Below are 6,821 nucleotides of genomic sequence, written 5' to 3'. Positions count from 1 at the left end.
AATCTCGTTAAAGCGGAACAACATTAATTAAGGGAGTTATAAAATTTATTTGTGTCTCTATAATCATTATATTCAGTGTCATTATTTCCGGAAGGTCCTTGTTGTATCGAATATTACAAGATTTTTCTAAGATTTATATATATTATATATATATATATATATATATATATATATATATATATATATATATATATATAATATATATATATATATATATATATATATATATATATATATATATATATATATATATATATATATATATATATATATATATATATATATATATATATATATATATATATATATATATATATATATACATGCATATGTATACATATATATATATCTAAATAAAGATAATATACGAAGGAAATTCTTTATTTATATATTCATCACGTTCCATATTTTGTGATTCAGTTATACGTATGTATACAACACACACACACACACACACACACACACACACACATATATATATATTATATATATATATATATATATATATATTTATATATATATATATATATATATATATATATATACACACACATATATACATATATATGTATATATATATATATATATATATATATATATATATATATATATATATATATATATATATATATATATATATATATATATATATATATATACATGTATATATATATGTATATGTATATATATATATATATATATATATATATATATATATATATATATATATGAATTTTTATCACATCATCGTGACATTTTTATGTTCACAAACATTAAGCTACAAATGTTATTTAATGTCCAGTTAGCTCTACCTCGAAAAAAATTCTAAGGTAGCCGAAGTAGAATTATATACCAAACAACTATTTTGCCTTGTGTGTATACATATATATATATATATATATATATATATATATATATATATATATATATATATATATAGATATATATATATATATAGAATTATATATATATATATAGATAGATAATATATATATATATATATATATATATATATATATATTATATATAGATAGATATATATATATATATATATATATATATATATATATATATATATATATATATATATATATATATATATATATATATATATATATATATATATGAGATACTGAAAACAGCTAATAAACAAGGATTCAGTCATCTTTAAACCGACGTCATCAGATTCCCACAAACAAGATGAATACTATAGAGTTCAGAGCGGATTATTGGTGAGACAGGTCTCTCAGTTTGTCCTGTGAAGTAGGAATCCGAGATGATGAAAGTCTCTTAATGACAACAATCCTCAGCACGGAGGTCAAGGTTTTATCACAGAGGTCAAAGGTTTGTACTGGGTGATTTTTTTTTTTTATAGATTAAGCTGGCCTACAAATGATGTAAAGCTTTAGGCAATACCAGAGGTGTAGTATGGGTCTCTGAACTCATAGGTACGTAAAGTGTATACCAGTTTCTTAAAGAAACAGCTTTGGTCATACCCATAAAGTTTTTCAACTGACAATGTTAACTCGAAATGCAACGGCGAAATTGAATGAAGGTCTGTAGAGAAACCTCATATTAACAGTCATTATACTGAATCCTGAAAATGCAAAGCACTGAATGGAATATGATATTAAGAAAGTGTTTAACCTGTGTTTTGTCGATTTCCTTAAATATCCTGATGCCTTCAGTATTAACTGGGCCCTAATATTTTTGATCTAGTAAAAGTAAAGCCAACTGGTTTAGTAAATTGAATTAAAGAGATTACATGCAAGTATGAATTAAAATTGCATGAATCTGGACACCAAAGATTAATTTAAAGTGCATGGGCAGCATGTATGGTCTTATCTTACAAGGCCCATGTTAAGAAAATTTCATTAGATCGCTTCTTCACCCTTAGCAAGATATCCAAACTGCATCATGTGCGGTCTCTTAACGGCAATACCAAAAAAAAAAAAAAATGTAAATCAAATATAAGTTACAGATTTTTTTTTTTATCAGGGAACTCGATCATTGCAATATAACCTGCCATAATTCTTGAGTATCGTTGCTCTTTTTCATGGGAGTTATCAGATTTCTACAGATGGCCGTTCGCGTTTGTACAGTATACCCGGGAAGCATTTTCCCGAGATATAACCGAGTACCGAAACCTTTTCCTGAAAAAACGTTGACGCCATGTTTTGAAAACTAACCATAGAATTTTCTCGAAAATAATAACTATGTTTCCCACACCCAAATTACTTAGATGGTGTTGTTCTACCATAACCTAACCTAACCTAGGGGCAAGGCAAAAAAACAGGGGCTGGTGCAATACTAGCGTACAACTCAGGAATTTGCATATCCGAGATTAGTCTGTAATCCCTCAGTCAGTAAGTGCTCGTGAGAAAGGCAACCACTCAGAGCAAGGTTGGGAATCTCAACAAATCTTAATTTACCCTGATAAAGAAATTTAATTATGGAAACATAAAGGAAATATTATTTTGGAACATTCACATCAAATTTGTGATGGCCTCTTCTGCAACTCCAACGCAGCCACTCAGAGCAAGGTTGGGAATTGCAACAAAGCATTCTAATTTATCCACATAAAGAAATTAAGATAAGGATACATAGGAAAAATATTATTTTTGAATATTTACTTCAAATCTGTGATGGCCTCTACTGCATCCCCAAGGTCACCACTCAGAAAAAGGTTGGGAATCTCAACAAATTATCCTAACGTACCCTGACAAAGAAATTTAGTTACGGATGCATAAGGAAAATACTATTTTTGAATATTTACATCAAATTTGTGAAGGCCTCTTCCGCCACTCAGATCAAGGTTGGGAATTGCAACAAATTATTATAATTTACCAAGATGAAGAAATTTAAATAAAGATATATACAGAAACTATTATTTTTTAATATTTACATCAAATTTGTGATGGCCTCTTCTGCAACTACGAAGCAGCCACTCAGAGCAAGATTGGGAATCGCAAAAAATCCTGATTTACCCTGATAAAAAAATTTAGTTCAGGACACACAAAGGAAATATTTGTTAATATTTACACCGAATTTACGAAGTGTTCCTCTGCAAACGCCAAAATCACAACACCTGAAAATGACGCAAGCCTCCGTCCCATCTCTTATCACAGTTTGAGAAGCTTGTCAATAATCGCCGGTTTCTCTCGACCGAAGACCAAAGACCACCGCCATTTTCGCCTCAGTATCGATTATTGATGGTCCTTGCGTTGGATGATGCAAACACCGACACCAGCATTGTAGTCTGTTGTTGATGTTGCTTTTGTTGTTCTTGTTGTTATAGTATGATGGCCTTGTGCCAGCAAGGGCTCTTGCTCGTACGAGAGGAGTATAAGTGTTGTTCATCATTAGTGAAATAGAGGGACAGTCGTTTTCGTAGAAAAGCAATTCAAATGAATTTAATTTTAAACCCCTTAAAGTCTATATATTTATATATATTTATGATATATATATATATATATATATATATATATATATATATATATATATATATATATATATATATATATATGTGTGTGTGTGTGTGTGTGTGTGTGTGTGTGTGTGTATTATATTACATTATATTATATTAATCTTAAGCCTCTTTTTCTAAGGACGAAGAAATTGAGAATCTACAAACACATACAGTACATGCCTAGTAAACGTGACAATATATATATATATGTATATATATATGTGTATGTGTGTGTGTGTGTGTGCGTGAGTGCGTGCGTGCGTGTGTGTGTGTATGTCCGTGTGTGTGTCAAACCATAACTCCCCGTACCATTTTTAGTTTTCTGAAAACAAAACTATTGTGCTGGCTTTGTCTGTCCGTCCGCACTTTTTCTGTCAGCACTTTTTTCTGCCCGCCCTCAGATCTTAAAAACTACTAAGGCTAGAGGGCTGCAAATTGGTATGTTGATCATCCACCTTCCAATCATCAAACATACCAACTTGCGGCCCTCTAAGTAGTTGTTTTTAATTTCATTTAAGGTTATTTTAGCCATAATCGTACGTCTGGCAAACGATATAGGCCAGGCCACCAACAAGCCGTGGTTAAAGTCTCATGGGCCGCGGCTCATACAACATTATACCGAAACTACCGAAAGATAGATCTGTTTTCGGTGGCCTTGGTTATACGATATACGGAAAACTTGACTACGCTGAAGAAACTTCAGCGATTTTTTTTTTTTTATTTAAGCTCACTATAAGTATTTCTTTCGGTGTCAATCACATATTCCTCAGGTGAGGGGTACAAATAAATCTACCTGGGTCCCTAATCCCACGCCCAGCGCCCTTCGCCTACTGGTGGATGGTAGGACGTAATGTCATGCCGTCTGGACGTTTAGGATGGGCTTCTTTAATTTTATCGATACAAGCAACAATTGGACAAGAAAATACAAACCGGAGACTGACGATCGCAGAAACGGAATCGATCAAGTTAAAACACCCACCCTTAACGTCCAGACGGCATCACAATACGTCCTGCTATCCACCTGGAGGCAAAGGGTGCTGGTCCTAGGCAAGATCTAGATCTTGGTCCTAGGCAGCAAGACGGGATTTCTGATGATCCTTGTAGACGGAACACATGGCTTACCCGATAAGCACAACGACCAATCAGTAGACAGAGGGCCTGTCTAATTGAATGACAAGATTTTAACAAAGTCTGCTTAGGTTAAATGCAAACGAACGATGGACTTTAAAGAATTATGTTTTATCTCACTGTAGGTACATAAAAAGACACATGGCTATGCGAAAGCATTTAAAACCATTATTAAATTACCGTTAATATTCGAAATAAGCAAGGGGCAGCGTTGGGAATGCTGGATATTTCAGTTATCAGGGAATGCTGGATATTTCAGTTATAGCATGGCATGTTAGCTATGATATTGTGGTTTTTCTTTCCAGAATACGCTACATATTTATATGAATTTTTCTTGAGCATACAAATAATTGTATTAGCTTAGTGCCTGGGCATTTTCGGGAGTTTAAAGTTCCATTCAGTTCCGTCATCCTGTGTTGTTTAGCCAAATAACTTATCCAGCATTGGAATGATAATTAGAAAAAAGTTTAAAGTTCCATTCAGGTCCCGTCATCCTGCGTTGTTAGTGGTAAACAATACCTGGTATCATAACAAAGTTAATTCCATACACATGCAGGAAAATGCACAGAATAATACTGAATAAATGGCTATCCTAGGCATACAATAATGGCTGAAAGCTCATCGTTTATTTGCGTTTTTTTTTTATCGTTGGGCATTGGAATGATAATTAGAAAGAATGAATAAATAAAGGTTATGAGCCAACGTTCGGGAAAAGAGTAATTTCTGACAAATGAAAACGGCTATAATTAAAGAATAAATGGATGACTGAAATGAATGTGTGCTTAATTAAAAGAAGGTTGGTAAAATAAAATACCTGGCGAATCAGTAGCATAGGCCTAGCTTCATTGGTCTGGGCTTCATGTTTTAGTGGTAAACAATACCTGGTATCATAATAAAGTTAATTCCATACACATGCAATGAAAATGCACGCAGAATAATATTGAATGACAAGAAAATATCGTGATCTGAATACTTTTGAGCATACAGTAGGTCTAAGAATGAACTTAGCTATACTAATAAGATTAATCATAATGGCTGAAAGCTCATCGTTCATTTGCGTTTGATCTGAGTATAATGTTGGATACAACCTAGTCTTTCGTGTGCTTGTGTTGTTTTATTATGAATGAAGATCGATGTATTTATGAATTGTAACAGAAGGGGTGAGGGTTCTCTGTCTATATAAACGTTTAGATGCGTTTTTGGAAAAAATAGTTTAATATTTATTACAATGAGCCAACGATTTCGGGAACGCTACCCGTGTGCCGTACCTTTACCCGTGAGTGGACAAATGAAATGAAAACGACTATAATTATCGATGATTTCGTATACAATTTTTATCTCGAGAAAAAATCTACGAGCAAAAAATGACTAAATGTCAACTTACCCCAACCCACGTAGTTCAGTAACTTCCGAGATTTCAAGCATAGTTGTTTAGTGTGTGAGTGTTACCGAAGTGTGTCGCAAACCGTCGGTGTTCCTAACTTCCTACTTGATTGTGGTGATATCACAATGTGTAACAAGTCTAAGAAGCGTCCATCCATGGTATAGTCCGTGTAATATAATGTCATAAGGTGGGGCTGAAAACAAGTGAAATTATGAAGCAAAGTGGCGTAGGTGAGAGAACTGTAAGACGACTTGTTACCAAGTTCATGGCGTCCAGCCTCGCGCTCTTGCGCTTAGGAAACGGCATATAGACGACCAGCCTTGACTAGTGCAAGGAAATTAAAAACACAATATTCAGCTGCTTGGCCACATATCCACACGTACTATCCAGCCACACCAAAACAGAGGAAGGATGGGTGAGGCTACATTTCACGGGTGTTAAGAGGGGAAAGATGGGGTGGAGGTGCCTCATAGTGATAATCTGGGGCCTAAACATGTTGCACTTAAGGTCAAGTTCTCCCAGTATGTTATGGTGTGGGGCTGTTTAATTCTTCCCAAAAGCTAGCACGTCAACAGAAATTTTACCTGACGCTGTTAGGCGATGTTTTGGAACCATCGTTTTGAGAACTTGGGGGACATCCATTCCGCAGCAGGTTGGTGCGAGGTGCCACGCCGCCAATTACGTCACCGATCACTCTAACTCTCGCCAATTATTACGTCACTGATTGACTAAACGATTGCCAAATAGTCTATATTAAGTCTTGGCCATGCAATTCCTCTGATTTGTCCCCAGTAGAAAACCTTTGGGCAGCCATCAGATCTTGTTGGAGGGGAATAGGAT

The sequence above is a fragment of the Macrobrachium rosenbergii genome, chromosome 3 (assembly GCF_040412425.1).
Source record: "Macrobrachium rosenbergii isolate ZJJX-2024 chromosome 3, ASM4041242v1, whole genome shotgun sequence".
Taxonomy (NCBI): domain Eukaryota; kingdom Metazoa; phylum Arthropoda; class Malacostraca; order Decapoda; family Palaemonidae; genus Macrobrachium; species Macrobrachium rosenbergii.
This window is presented reverse-complemented; position numbering follows the sequence as displayed.